The 15,832-nt window shown below is 34.2% G+C and overlaps 1 pseudogene; it reads left to right on the forward strand.

Annotated features, from left to right (window-relative positions):
• Positions 1–3,253: 3,253 nt before the first annotated feature.
• Positions 3,254–15,183, forward strand: LOC121784095 (annotated as a pseudogene).
• Positions 15,184–15,832: the final 649 nt, after the last annotated feature.

The following is a 15,832-nucleotide window of genomic DNA, read 5'->3' on the forward strand; positions in this document are numbered from 1 at the left end:
TATAAATTGTATCTCTCCATAAGGATTTTGAAATGAAATATATGAGTGAGACATCTTATGTGATCGAAACAGAAATAATTTGAGTTAGATCACAATGATTGTTGAATTTGTCTCATAAAAGATATATTAATAAAATTTGGAGAGATATAGAATGGAAAATTGCTCTATAAAAATAGCTCCAATTCAGAAGGGAGACAAGTTCGGGTAATATGAAATGTCCTAAAAGTGAATTGGAGCGTAAGGAAATGGAAAGAATTCCATATGCATCAGTGGTTGGGAGTTTGAACTATGTTCAAAACATGTAGGCAACTAAATATTACATTATTATTGGTATGTTGGGTCGATATTAAAGTAATCCCAGAATGGATCATTGGAAAGCTGCAATGAAAGTCCTCAGGTACTTGCAAGGCACCAAAGAGAACATGCTTATGTAAAGGGGATCCGATGACATAGAAGTCATTGGATATTCAGATTCAGGCTATGCCGGATACGTCAATGGTAGAAAATTGACGTTTGGCTATTTGTTCCTTTAAGTCGTGGGAGCAATATTATGGAAAAGTGGAAAATAGTTTGTCATTGTTATTTCCACTATGAAAGTTGAATTTTGACATGCTTTGAGGTCAAGGTTCGTGAAAAGTTATTGCGAAACTTAATCTCGGGACTTGGGATTGTTAACATTATGGCCAAGCCGCTGAGAATTTTTGGAATAATTTCGCAGATATCTTCTTCATAAAGAAAGATAAGTACATGAAAGGTAATAAACATATCGAGTTTAAGTACTTGTCTGTAAAGGAAGAAGTACAGAAACATAAAGTGTCCATTGAGCATATTAGGACAAATATAATTAGAGTGGATCCGTTAATTAAAGGATTATCATCCAAAATGTTTACTGGCCATGAAAAGCATTTGGGTATTATAGAGAAAGTTTTGCTATGCAATTATATTGTGCTCATAAGGTATAAGACGCTTGGAATTCAATTAAAGTTGTGTTTCTGTTTATTAAATATGTTATCATTATAGTATGTATACATTATGGTTTTGGATAACATATGATAAATTGAGAATAAAGGATCATCTCAATGAAAGGATAATATGAAGTTAGAATCGATTTGTGATACATGGAATGAATCATGTCGCTTAATGATGTGTGACGGCCATGATTCGATTAGTTCTAATTTTATTATGGTATTTAAAGGATATTTTGAACTTGATATAAAAGTGCGCATTATGATAGTTAAACCATCAAGACGATACAAAGGTCGAGTGGGAGAATGTAAGAATATTTATATTCTTATGTGACATGTGTGTCTATCGGTTTACTATTAAAGTTCAAGTTCATAATATTGAAGGTTAAAAATGATTCTAATATTAAAGACGATACCGTGATGGATCGTATTCGATTAAAGAATTAGAATCGGGTGTATTGATAACCCTCCTCTCTTACCTTATAATAGAATATTATATATACATGAAAAGATAATATATGTATATATAATAATGAATTATAAATATGCATATATATTAAAGTAGTGACTATATATGTGTAATGCCGTGGATTGAGTTGGCGGTTGGCTTATGGTATGGAAAAGTAGTTATTTCAATATAACTTCTATTTGGTTATTATTTTGGAAAGTCACGTCCCTTGAATTGTTAGTTAATGGTATCGGTTGATTATCTATAAATAGATGGAGATACCATGCTAATGAGATACGAGAAAAATCATATGCATGCAAAGTGATATGCATAAAAGTATAGCATTATCAAATGCATGAGAAAAGTACAACATCTCTCGGCAATTTACCTACGTAAATATATAGTCCATATATATACATACTTATATGTATAGTAAAACTTATTGATTCTTTATCCATTAAAAGAATCATTAAAAGCTAGAGGTTAAAGAGGGGATAACATCAATTGGAGAATCCAGTTAAATAAGACAAACATCAAATGGTGGATTTCAACCTCTACATCAAATGAAGAAAGCATGGATGGAAGTTGGTGATAATATCTCCACTCAAGTATAAATATGTGGTTGAAATTCAAATCTAGAATTAGATTTCATTTTCGAAATCATTAAAGCATAGAAATATGGCTTACATTCTGTGCATCTTCGAATTTTTTAAGTGTTAGTACTCAAATCAGGTAAGATTCAAAATAAAAAAAGAATTGAATTGGCCTTAGTTTTCCCGTGTAGTTTCAATTCTTTAATATTCGTTGGTGTTCTGTGCATATCTTCTCCAGAGAAAGTTATTTGGATGCTCCAATTGCTAACAGGGGCGGACCGACGTTGAAAGAGGGGAGGGCTTAAGCTCTCACCCACTTTTTTTTTGTAGTTTTTTCGTTACTAAAATTTTCAAAAATCCTAAAACTTATCTCTCAGCCCTTACCTAAATAATGTTATTTAAGACTAAATCATCAGAAATTGTAGGAAAAAAAGGGCTGAACAATCAAAAAATAAAAATTGCAGATGATGAAATATAACAATGGCTACAGCTCGGTGGAGGAAGAAGATGACTTCACTCAAAAAGGTTAATAAATTATTATTATTATATTTTTCTAGTAAAATGTGTCCAAATGTTTCGGCTATTGAATTAAATTACACCGCAACAACTTCTTAATACTTTTACTTTCATTTAGGCGTGTTAACTGAATTTTAATTTAATAATTTAGTTTTCCATTAATAAATTCAATAGATTCTAAATTTTATTCTCCACCGTATTTTTTTTCCTTTTTCTTTGCAAATAATCCAAGCAAACTCAAAATTCGTTTTCATAGTGACTTTAAACAATAACTTAATTTTTCTCCTTTTTTTCTTTTCAATTTAATTATGCAAAAACATTTTTTCCGTATTCTGTTATATATTTTTATCACAAAAAATTCTCTACCCATTTACAAAAATTTTCTATTTTTTTTTTGTGGTATGTCCACTGTCATTTGTATTTATGAAAAAATTTTCATCAATTTTTATCCTTTTCTCTTGTACTTTTCCTATTATTTCTCTTTATCTCTATATCGTTACTAATATGTATTAAAATTTGCTCCATTCACATATAAGACTATTTCTCATTGACAGTGCTAATAAAGCTATGGCTAAAGCTGCCCTATGCAACTTAAAACCGAGAGTTTCGCTCCAAATGTTGTATTGCTAACATGGCCCCACTGGTTTTCAATTTTCTAGCGTAACAGTTGTAGTTGAAATTTCAACCAAGACTTTGTATTAGTAATTAGTTCCAGTCTTTGTGTTGAAAGTGATGGGAAGCACACTATTTTTCTCTGGAATTTGGACCATTACTGGATGTCTTTTGCGTAAAATGCCCTGCAAAAAGACTTGACTCTCAATCAACACAAGTAAGATTTTTAGTAGTAGGATTTTGGTGGAATACATTCTTGTTGATTTTCATTCAAGGATTCTGATGGCTTTCAAGTTTATTACATATTTCTTGTTTCTCTTTGGTGTGTCCATATTTTTTTCGAGTAGCTTTTGCAGAGCATCAGACACCATTTCAGCAGGCCAATCTCTGTTTCCAAACCAGACCATAATCTCCAAAGAGGGCAAGTTTGAGCTTGGTTTCTTTTCTCCAGGTACCTCTACCAACTTCTATATTGGGATATGGTACAAAAACATACCTGTTACAACAGTTGTTTGGGTCTTAAATAGAAATCACCCTATCCCACAATCCCTTTATTACAACTCTCAACTAGAAGTAGCCAATGGTACTCTACTCCTTCGAAGTGGTCTCAACATGATTTTTTCATACAAGCAAACAAATAATGCCACTGAAGCTGTAATTCTAGACACTGGCAATTTCATCATAAGAAATGCTTCGGGTGTTCAATGGCAGAGCTTTGAGCACCCAACGGATACATGGCTGCCCGGTGCTAAGCTTGGATACCGTTGGTTTAGTGATATCAATGTAAAACTTGTTTCGTGGAGGAATCCAAATGACCCTGCTTCAGGAAGCTTTTCATTAGGCATGGGGTCTGATGGAAACAGTGATCTTTCCATTAGAAAAGGCAATGGAACATTGTGGAGCAGCGGGCCTTGGCAAGGAGGGACTTTCCAGTCACTTGACTTGAATTATCCCTACAACTTTACGTACCTTGCACGCGATTTAGATGTATATGTGACATATAATAATAAGTCTGTGCTATCTAGGATTCTGATTAACCATCGCGGCAGAATGGAGCTGTTTCAGTGGCTGGAGGTCAGGCGGGCCTGGGATCTGTTCATGGTGAAGCCTTATTCTTGTGGGGCATATGCCATGTGTGGTCCCAATACAATGTGTGATACCGATCCCTCGCCAGCGTGTAGGTGTTTGAGTGGGTTCAAACCACTAGTTGAGGTAGACTGGGATTCGTCCGATTTTTCTAGTGGATGTGTTAGAAGAAGACCATTCCATTGTACTGACAAAGTAGGATATATCAAGGTAACCACTAGTAGATTGCCTGAAAGCCAGGAATCTGTGGAGTTGCCAAATAATGTCTGCGAGTTGCAATGCTCAAAAACATGCTCCTGCACTGCCTATGCATACGGCAGTGGAGGTAAATGTATATTACTTGAGGGGGACTTTCTAGATCTGGAAACCCCAACAAACAATTCCGCAGGTGTAGATCTTCATGTGAAAGTGAAACAAAAAGGTGAGCTAGTTTCTTGTGATTTTGTCATTTGCTCTGTATTGCATTAGCATTCACTTTCTCTAATTGTTTCAGGGAATAGAAAAGTGCTTCTTTTGGAGTTAGTGTTGCCCATTCCTGCTGCACTACTACTCTTGTCTTGTTTTGGTTTCTGTTATGTGGGACCAAAGCTAATAAACCGGAGTATGACTTTCTTGCTAATGAATAGCAAATTCCACATTGCATTTTCATGAAGCTAATGTTTGTCTTTTGTTTTGGCTCAGAATCCAAGGACACACATCAAAACCTACTACTCCTTGATTTGGATTCGAATGGGGCAGAATATAAGAAAGTCGTGCAAGTTGGTAATACTCATGGAGAAGATAAAAATGACAAATATGAGTTGCCAATTTTCAGTTTTTCTAGCATAGTTGCATCGACTAATAACTTTTCCGTGGAAAACAAGCTTGGAGAGGGTGGTTTTGGACCTGTTTACAAGGTAAGGATACCTTGCTATGCATATAACTGTTATGTTTGAATGGATGAAGCCACTTCAATGCTGTTAATCTTCTTTCAGGGATTACTACTGAATGGACTGTTTGTCGCTGTGAAACGACTCTCCAAAAGGTCCGGACAGGGACTAGAGGAGTTCAAAAATGAGACAGAAGTGATTGCCAAACTACAGCACAGAAACCTTGTTAGGATCTTAGGATGCTGTATTGAGAACAATGAGATGATTTTAGTGTATGAATACATGCCCAATAACAGCCTCGACTTCTTTATCTTTGGTTTGTCTCAGAATCAATATTCTGATTGTGTGTGATATTCAGCAAGAAATGAATTGACATTTAGTACAAAATCTAATCTGAATGCAGAGCCTACAAGTGGAGTGGTGTTGGAGTGGGCTAAACGTGTTGAAATTATAGAGGGCATTGCTCAAGGGCTTCTGTATCTCCACCATTACTCCCGGCTGAGAATAGTTCATAGGGATCTGAAAGCTAGTAATATTCTACTAGATGCAGAGATGAACCCCAAAATCTCTGATTTTGGCATGGCAAGAATCTTTGGAGGAAACAGCATGCAAGCAAATACTGAAAGGATTGTCGGAACATAGTAAGTAAAATGCAATTTATTTCTCATCAACTCAAGTCATGGTAGTGCATATATGAGAGACTATATATATTTGTGGAAATGCAGTGGTTATATGTCACCAGAATATGCCATGGAAGGGCTTTTCTCAGTGAAGTCTGATGTGTTTGCATTCGGAGTACTGATGCTGGAGATTATCAGCGGAAAGAAGAACACTGGTTTTTATGGTTCTGAGTATCTTAGTCTTCTAGGCTATGTAAGTCCTCGTTTTCTACTCAACACTTGTGGAAATCTGCTAAAACATCTGATATTTTGGTGGTTACAGACGTGGAATGCATGGATACATGGAAGAGCACTGGAGGTGTTTGATCCATCATTGGAAATGGCAGCTTCATCTTCAGCTGCATTAAGATACATTAAGATTGGCCTACTATGCGTTCAAGAAAATCCAGCTGATCGACCTTTGATGTCCGATGTGGTTGGCATGCTAAGTAATGAAGACGCGGAAGCGCCATCTCCCCTGAATCCTGCATTCACTGTTACGAGAAGTTCAAATAAAGTCCAAATTTGCTCTGTGAATGGTTTGACACTCTCTCATGTTGAAGCGCGTTGAAGTTTTCTTTGGTTGCATATGATGATTAATTGTAAACCCCAAACTGCTCTTATGGTTATAATAAGAGTTGAAATATTCAACAATGGTGTGGATAGGCTACTCATCTCTGATACAGTTGGGAGGCACATTTAATTTTCGACAAAGGCCCATCTTCGGACATTATTGTATTGATTTATCTATGTAGTTGAAATTTTAAAGGAGTCTATTGTAATAAGCCTTTGTGTAGTCTTTATTAGCATGGTTGAGTGTTGGAGTGTGTATTAGGAGATACAAATATCTCATATTTGTATCTTCATCTCACAATCAAATACTTCATTCTGTGTAATTTGCACGAAATTTAGTATGCTCAATATTTTGGGATATGAACAAGGAATTTTAATTGAGACATTATTGAGAAATAAACTAAGATAAACATGTCCAGAGCCTGTGTCCTAGCAGCAAGAAGCTTAGACATTATTGTATGAGGATTGTAATTTCCGTTGTAATTTCCTAATTTCCTTCTTTCTATAGTATAGGAGTTTATTTGTATTGTAATTTCCTCCCTTTTATTTGTATTGTAATTTCCTCCCTTGACTTTGTATTGTAATTTCCTAATTTCCTCCTTTCTATAGTATATGAGTTTATTTGTATAGGAGTTTATTTATCTTGTAATTTCCTCCCTTGACATTAGTTGTAATTTCCTAATTTCCTCTTTTCTATAGTATAGGAGTTTATTTTTTAAAGGAGTCTATTGTAATAAGCCTTCGTGTAGTCTTTATTGAGTGTTGGAGTGTGTATTTTGAGCCAAATATTTCATATTTGTATCTTCATCTCACAATCAAATTCTTCATTCTGTGTAATTTGCACGAAATTTAGTATGCTCAATATTATGGGCTATGAACAAGGATTTTTAATTGAGATATTATTGAGAAATAAACTAAGACAAACATGGTTAAATGGTAAACAAAGTGAGGGGGATTCATGGTGGGTTAACTTTTCTGTACACATTCTTTCTCACGGTTCAAGTTATCATTTGTACCATTATCAAGGTAGTGAAGCTAAGAAATTAACCCATAAGAACAATTAGTTTTACCACCAGTACTATGCACGGGCCAAAAAACTTGTAATAAATTCTTAGATAAATGAACTTTAAAAAAAGTAGATGATAAATATTATATAATTATGCTTGCAGACAGAGAATTCGTTGTTTGTAAAAAACCACATTGTAAACAGGGGCGGAGCCACGGTGGTGGCCAGGGGGGCCCTTGGGCCCCTCGGCCATTTGTGTATTTTCAATATAACATATATATGCAGCAGTAAAGATATCTAATGCTAGCGCAGGTGGACCAAGTTCCAGTCTTCTGTTCATGTGGTGCAGAGGTTGAATCCTTCCGGGCGCATTTATTGGAAATTCTGTTTCTTCTATTCTCTATTCATTTTTGTTTTATTGGATTTATAATATTATTAGTTTTGTTTAAATAATATAACTTATGGTTATATATAATAAAGAATTATTTAGCTCTACAAATGTAAAAATATGCTTGTAGTAGTATAATATAACTTTAGTAAAATCGATTTTAAAGCTATGCTCGTAGTTCATTTGTGGCTATTCTTATTTTCTCAAATTAGTCATTTTTGTTGATTTTCTCATATTCATTAATGTTTTATGGACTCTCACATTCTTAACTTTTATTAATTTTTTTTAACTAGTAATTTTCATTTAAATTTCTAATCATAAGAATGATTTTATAATTGAAGTATAGAATAAAATATATTTTATTGTGATGCTCTATATTATAAAAAATCTAAAATAAAAAATAACTCTTTGATCTAATAAATATGTAAATATATCATATAATATTTGTAAAATTGATGTTATGCTTTAAAAAAAAATCTATTCAGACTAGTTAATTTTCTCATCATTTATTTTTTTCACATGTGGCTTTATATATTGCTCATGTCTGAGTTGTTTATGTGTCGTTGGAACTTAAAAAATTCAATGGTAGTTTGGGCCCCCCACTATTAAAATTCTGGCTCCGCCACTGATTGTAAATATCAAGACAAATATATAAGTGTCTATTTTCAATGAACAAATAATTGTTATAAATTTGAAACGCAGATATGAGGGGAATAAATAAAATATAATACAGAATAAAGATGATAAAATGATACATATATACATACATAATACGTAAGAGAATTGTAAAATAAGTTCATTAAAAAAACGCAATATTCATAAATAGGAACTTACGCAAACATCTGCAATCCAATAGTTCATAAGTTTTGAAAAACTTCTTTATAAACAATGTTAACAGTAGAATCACCATTGCCTTCACCTTGTTCATCTTTACACACCAAAATCTTCAAACCTTCACGACTTGTGACTCTTGATATAGCAACATACAGCTGTCCATGATTGAAAACAGGTTTTCTATAAAACAAATCTTCCTCGTATTCTTTTTGTACTTGTCGTTCAGGGAAAACGTAGGAAATAGTAAAATAGTTCACACGTCAAGCTTGCTCCAACGTTTCACGCAATTCTAAGAAAAAGTCTCATGGTTCACCGGCCTCCATTCGCACTCTAGATCTCCTTGCCTCGTCGTGACTTGACAATTTAGGGGTTCACCCCAAACTTTCAGATTCTCGTTCATTTTCGTCACTCGGGAAAGTGATAGATTATCTCAACTTAAAACTACGGTTCGCGCGTATTCAATCTAGTCTACAAAAGGAAAAGAACAGAAGCTGACATATCATCAAATGTCAGATATACTAAACTAAACTACTGAAACATCAATATGGTATATGAAATTTGAAGTAGTAAAGTAGAGGAAAGTAGAACTGCAATATAAGAACAAATAAATAGCTAAAGACACTGCATATATGATTAGGCAAAACAGTTGATGAGTATGAGAAATAGACAATGGAAGTATCATATACCAAGAAAAGAATGGAATTCTAAGCTGGAGAGGAAGATGTTGCAGGGTGAGTAAAAGAGAAGCACACTTGAGTATTTATAGATGTTTGGTGATGTATATATGCAAACACAACCGAATAAAAATAAAATAAACATTAGAAAACATACATAATCATAGATGAGACCTTTCAAATAACACAAATAAATTAAAATAAAGGGAAACCAGGTATTTAGTATTAACTTCGAATAAAAAATAGATGCAGAAACCCTAGATAATAGAACAATTTAATATATACACACTGATTATAGATTCTTGTGCGTACTCTATTAATTATAGGCCCATTAATTGGGTCACATCTCAGCCACATTAATTATACATTAATTCTTGTTGTCCTATTAATATTAACCATATTTTGCAGGAATACTAAAACAAACAAATAAAACCTAATGACAAAAGAGCCGCCTCTAATTTTCAAGAAGAAAGAGAGAGAAAGAATGCTACAACCAATAAAAGATGTAACTACAGATAAAGGATGCACGCCTTTAAGCAAGGGCATATCTGCAGATATGCCTCTTTGTGTGGGTGAATGAGAGAGTAATAAAGGCAATCATTACACAAAGAAGAAAAAGAGAAGATGCATGCTTGATCCGTTTATATTCTACACTCTACAATGTGGAAAAGAGCTAAGGAAGAAGAAAGAACACAAAATAGGTATCTACTTCCATTTATTAGATTGAATACAAAAATTATTGCCAGTTTAACATATACATTTAAGCATTATTTTGTTTACAGTAAACCTTAACCAAATAACACACCTAACTTTTGTGGAAGAAAGAAGAAAATGAAGAAGAATTTCCAATTATTTGGTAAGACCTTTAATTTAAAGACTTTAAGAAGTATATTATATAGACCTTTAAGACCTATATTATTTTCAGATTAAGATACTAAGTTACAAATTATTACATTTGCAGGATATCTGCATCTTTATCTTAATGGAAAAAAATGAACAACCAAAAACAGGTATTATTCTTATTTAATAGATTTGCAAACTTGGAATGATCAAAACAGGTATCTCAAAGAATATGAATTCAAGGTCTAGGTAAAGGAATTCATATAATTATATCCAACTGCAGATCTATTACACAAAACATTAAATAATACATTTTGATTATGCTGCATGTATTAATCACCATATTTGGCACCAGAAATAATTCCATAGAATATATGCATATCCTAGGAAAGTCAGTACTAAAATAAGTTAGTTAATAGAACAACTTCATATATACACACTCAGAATTGATTTTTGTGCATGCTCTATTAATTATAGGCCCCATTAATTGGGCCACACGTCAGCCGCATTTATGACAATTAGTTGTTGTTGCCCTAATAATATTAACCATATTTTGCAGGAATACCAAAGCAAACTAAGAAATCCTAATGGCAGAAGTCTTCCTCAAATTTTCAAGAAGGAAGAGAGAGAAAGAATGCTGCAACCAATAAAATAGTAAACTACAAATACAGGTTGCACGCCTATAAGCCTCTGCATATCTGCACATATGTGTCTTGGTGTAGGTGAAGGAGAGAGAAAAGGAAGAAGGAAGAACACAAAATAGGTATCTACTGCCATTTTGTTAGCTTGAACAAATATATAATTGTCGGTTTAATATTTTAATTTATACTTTACTTTGTTTACAGAATATATCCAAATAACACATCTATCTTTTGTGGAAAATAGAAGAAGATGAAGAAGAATTTCCAATTATTTGGTAAGACATTTAGTTTGAGGATCTTTAAGAAATATATTATATAGACTACCACAATAATCAACATCTGCTTTTTGAACTATATTATTTGCACTTTAAGAACTATATTATTTGCAAATTGATTCTACATTTGCAGGATATCTGAATATTAATCTCAATGGAATAGTTCATGAACAACCAAACACAGGTACTATTCTTATTTATTAGATTTGCAAACATGGATATTGAAATGAGGACACTCATTGAATATGAAATCAATGTCTAGTTTCTTCAATCATATGATTATAATGCACTGCAGATCTATTAAAAATAACATTAAATGATACATTTTGAATATGTAACTTGAAATTCTAAAATTTGCACTGAGATATTGAATACATTTTGCATATTATTATACAAAAGCAAGTTATACCATAACATTAAATGATATTGAATTCTTAATTTCTATATATGTATTAGTACTGAGATTTTGTAATCTAAGCAGCTTTGAAATTCTTAAATTAGCACTAAAATATTGAATTCTTAATTTCTATATATGTATTAGATTTTGTACTCTATATTTGGTACTAATATATCTTTCAAACTTGTTCAGGTAATTGAAGCACTGAATTTGCAGAATATATGTATCTCAATTACATATGAAAACTGTGTTGTATTTGTGTATAGGATTGAGGTTTAATAGTTCAAAAAATAGTGAACTGCATAAAACAATCAAACAAAAGCTACCAAAAATCGAATAATAAAAACAGCAAAGCAACATTGGAACCATGAATGACAGAAACAGTATTCATAAACAAAGGCAAAAAAACAAAAAAAACGAAGAAGAAACCTCATTTTCCCACCAACATGCTGCCATTGGCATAAAAAAACTCTCACTTTAGATATTGATAGATTACTGATTAGTCATTTCGTCACTCCACAAGAATAATTATAATGATAGTTGAAAGATTCAACAAGGGATAGATCAACTGTAGACGTATAGTTTATTCTGAATTTCATCACGTTGACTTACTCGGAGTCATCGTAGCTCTTTTCTCAGAAAAAGAAGATACTAGTTCGAATTTCCAAACGCTTCACGCTATCAATCTAACTTGGTGACCATAATGTTATCAATATTTCTTGCTGATTTGCTCATATTCTTTTCCAGTTGCGTTTGCTATGGATCAGACACCTTATTATTAGGCCAAACTCTTCTCTTAAACCAGACATTAGTATCCAAAGGAGGCATATTTGAACTGGGATTCTTCTCTCCACCAAATTCCAACAACTATTACTTGGGTATATGGTACTATAACAAAACCGTACCCCTTCAAACAGTTGTTTGGGTGTTTAATAGAGACACCCCTATCTCTTTCTATAACAATAAACCACGGCTGCAATTTCTGTCCGATGACAGTTCTGTATTATGTCTGAACGTAGAAAATACTATTTTAAGATGTCTTGGCGGAAGTTCAAATATTAGTGAGGCTGTGATTCTCGACAGTGGCAACTTCATGCTGAGAAATGATTCAGGCGGCATTCTATGGCAGAGCTTTGACTACCTCACCGACACCTTGCTGCCAGCTATGAAGCGTGCATATACTTCTCCAATTTATTCCGATATTTATTCTTGGAGGAATTCAACTGATCCAGCTATGGAGCGTGCATATACTTCTCCAATTTATTCCGATATTTATTCTTGGAGGAATTCAATTGATCCTGCAAAAGGAAATTACTTTTTATTATTAGACGAGAGCCCAAGTCTGTTGTCGGTGAATCCAGTGAAAAATGTGGGGTGGGAGAGAGGGATATGTAGTAGTACCCTCTTTGATCACTCAAGTTTTAGCAACTCTCATATTCTTGCCCTTCACTCTACTGATATTGGTGAATATGACACTCTTTATTTTTACAATAAATCAATGCTACTGTCGAGGATTGTTATAGGGTATGATGGCCAACTCACGGGTTTCGCTTGGTCTGAGGCAAGGCAGGATTGGATTGTGGTGGCTTCTACTACACACCGCAGTTGTTGGTCGAACACTATATGTGATGCACGATATTCACCAGCTTGCAGATGCTTGGATGGGTTCGTACCACGGGATCAACATCAATGGGATTTATCCGACTTTTCTAATGGTTGTCACAGAAAGATTATACTGCCGCTTCAATGTGACGAGCGTAAATTCAGGTTTATAAAGGTAACCGTAGCAAGATTGCCTGCTAACCGTAAACATTGGACAGCTTCAAATGATTTATGCAGATTAGCATGCTTGAAAAATTGCTCGTGCTCTGCTTATGCCTACGGTACTGAAGGAGCATGCTTGTGGTATACGGGTGATTTGTTGGCTTTGGAAACCACATCAAATACTTCTGCGGGGGTCGTTATTTATATCAGAACAGAATCATCTCATAATGCACACACTAGAATACTACTTATTGTGGCTCTAACTGTGTCCATTGCTTCTGTGCTAATTATATCATGTTTGTGTTTCTGCTATATCTGGCCAAAGCTCAAAACCAAAGGTAATTAACACTCTCTTGTTCAATAGTATCACATTTCTAGTTGAACTCATTATTAAGCGATTAGTATCTCGTTGTCTTGCTTGTCTCTGTTCAGATTCTGGGAAAACAAATCAGGATCTATTGCTACTAGATTTGAATAGTGATGGTTCATTTAGAAACAAGGATGGAGAAGCTGAAGATGGTTGGCATGAATTGCCAATCTTCAGTTTGGGAAGCATAGCTGCATCTACCAACAATTTTTCCATTACAAGCAAGCTTGGACAAGGTGGTTTTGGACCTGTGTATAAGGTAATACTGTCACATACATATTGAATCTGTGAGAGTTAATTGAAAATAGTAAAATAATGTTAGATTTGAGTTTGCAGGGAGAGTTGGCTAATGGACAGTTTGTAGCTGTGAAAAGGCTATCAAAGAGGTCAAGGCAGGGATTGGAGGAATTCAGAAATGAGATGCAACTGATTGCCAAACTGCAGCACACAAATCTTGTCCGCATTTTAGGATGCTGCGATGAGAAAGATGAGATGATACTTGTCTACGAATACATGCCCAATAAAAGCTTGGATTGTTTCCTCTTTGGTTAGTCATGCATCAAATTCTTAAATCGCCATGCTTAACAAGCTCAACTAAACATATGTTTTGAATGCAGCGCCCTCCCAGAAAGAGGTACTTGATTGGAATAAACGCATTCATATCATCTCCGGAATTGCTCAAGGGCTTCTATATCTCCACCAGTATTCGCGGTTGAGAATAGTGCATAGGGATTTGAAAGCTAGCAATATCCTACTAGATGCTGACATGAATCCCAAAATCTCCGATTTCGGCCTGGCCAGAATATTTGGAGGAAATGAGTCGCAGGCAAATACTAAACGGATTGTTGGAACATAGTAAGTAAAATGCTATTTATTTCTCATCCATGGCAGTGCATAAATGAGAGACTATATATATTTGTGGAAATGCAGTGGTTATATGTCACCAGAATATGCCATGGAAGGGCTTTTCTCAGTGAAGTCTGATGTGTTTGCGTTCGGAGTACTGATGCTGGAGATTATTAGTGGAAAGAAGAATACTGGTTTCTATGGCTCTGAGTATCTGTCTTCTTAGATATGTAAGTTGTATTGAATCTTGCAAAGTTGCAATGATATGATTAAACATTAATATTGAAAATGATGGAATTTGATGTTGGTTTCAGGCGTGGGATTTGTGGAAGAAAGGTTGTGTTGATGAGCTGGTTGATCCTACGTTAGAACTGCTCAAATCTTGGTCATCAGTTGCAATGAGATACGTTCAGATAAGTCTATTGTGCGTCGAAGAAAATCCAGTTGATAGGCCAGTCATCTCTGATGTTGTTGCAATGCTCAACAATGATAAAAGAGCCATACAATCACCAACAAATCCAACTTTTACTGTTGGGAGAGCATTGGTTGCTCAAAGAGAGGCCGAGATTTGTTCTATACAGGATATGACGATGTCTCATGTCGAGGCTCGTTAAATATTTGAAAGCAACGTCGTCGCTGCACCATTGCCTATTCAGTTCACATCAACACTTGTCCTAGTTTCTTGCATGTTTTTTCCCTTATTTCCCAATCTGTATTAATGATGTTCTGGTGCCTGGAAACTCTATCTGTTTGTTTGAAAGCTTTTGTTGCAACTCTTAAGTCCTAAAATGACAGGAGAAAGGCACATAAATGATTTAAGAGTTTGTCTAGAAATATGAATATGATCTAATTCATTGACAGATTTAACAGCTTCAAGTCGTGATTTATGCAGTTTAGCATGCTCGAAAAATTGCTCGTGCTCACGTGTTGGGTATGGAAACCCCATCAAATACTTCTGCTCAAACCTGCCCCCTTTGGAGATTATGATCTGGTTTGGAAACAGAGATTGGCCTGCTGAAATGGTATCTGATGCTCTCTCTGCAAAATCTACTCCAAAGAAATAATAACAAATACGTAGTAATAAACTTGAAAGCCATCCGAATCCTTAAATGAAAATCAACAAGATTGTATTCCATACTAAAAATCACACTTGTGCTGATTGAGAGTCAAGTCTTTTCACAGTGCATTTTACGCAAAACACATTTTATAAAAAATAAAATAGTGCGCTTCCCATCACTTTCGAGTTTCTGACTGGAAATTAGTAAAACAGTAGTCGAGTGTCGACTTTCTGATTTTTTCTGACTGAGACCCGGTGCCTCCTACAAGGCTAGAACAGACCAACTTCCACAATTTCGTTTCAAATTCTTTTTAACTTTTTTATCTAATACTATGATATTATTTTAAAATTATCTTCAGCTTTTATTTGCATTCCTTTATTTTATTTTATTTTTTGAATATTAAATTTAATTTTATAAAATT

The sequence above is a fragment of the Salvia splendens genome, chromosome 21 (assembly GCF_004379255.2).
Source record: "Salvia splendens isolate huo1 chromosome 21, SspV2, whole genome shotgun sequence".
Lineage (NCBI taxonomy): Eukaryota > Viridiplantae > Streptophyta > Magnoliopsida > Lamiales > Lamiaceae > Salvia > Salvia splendens.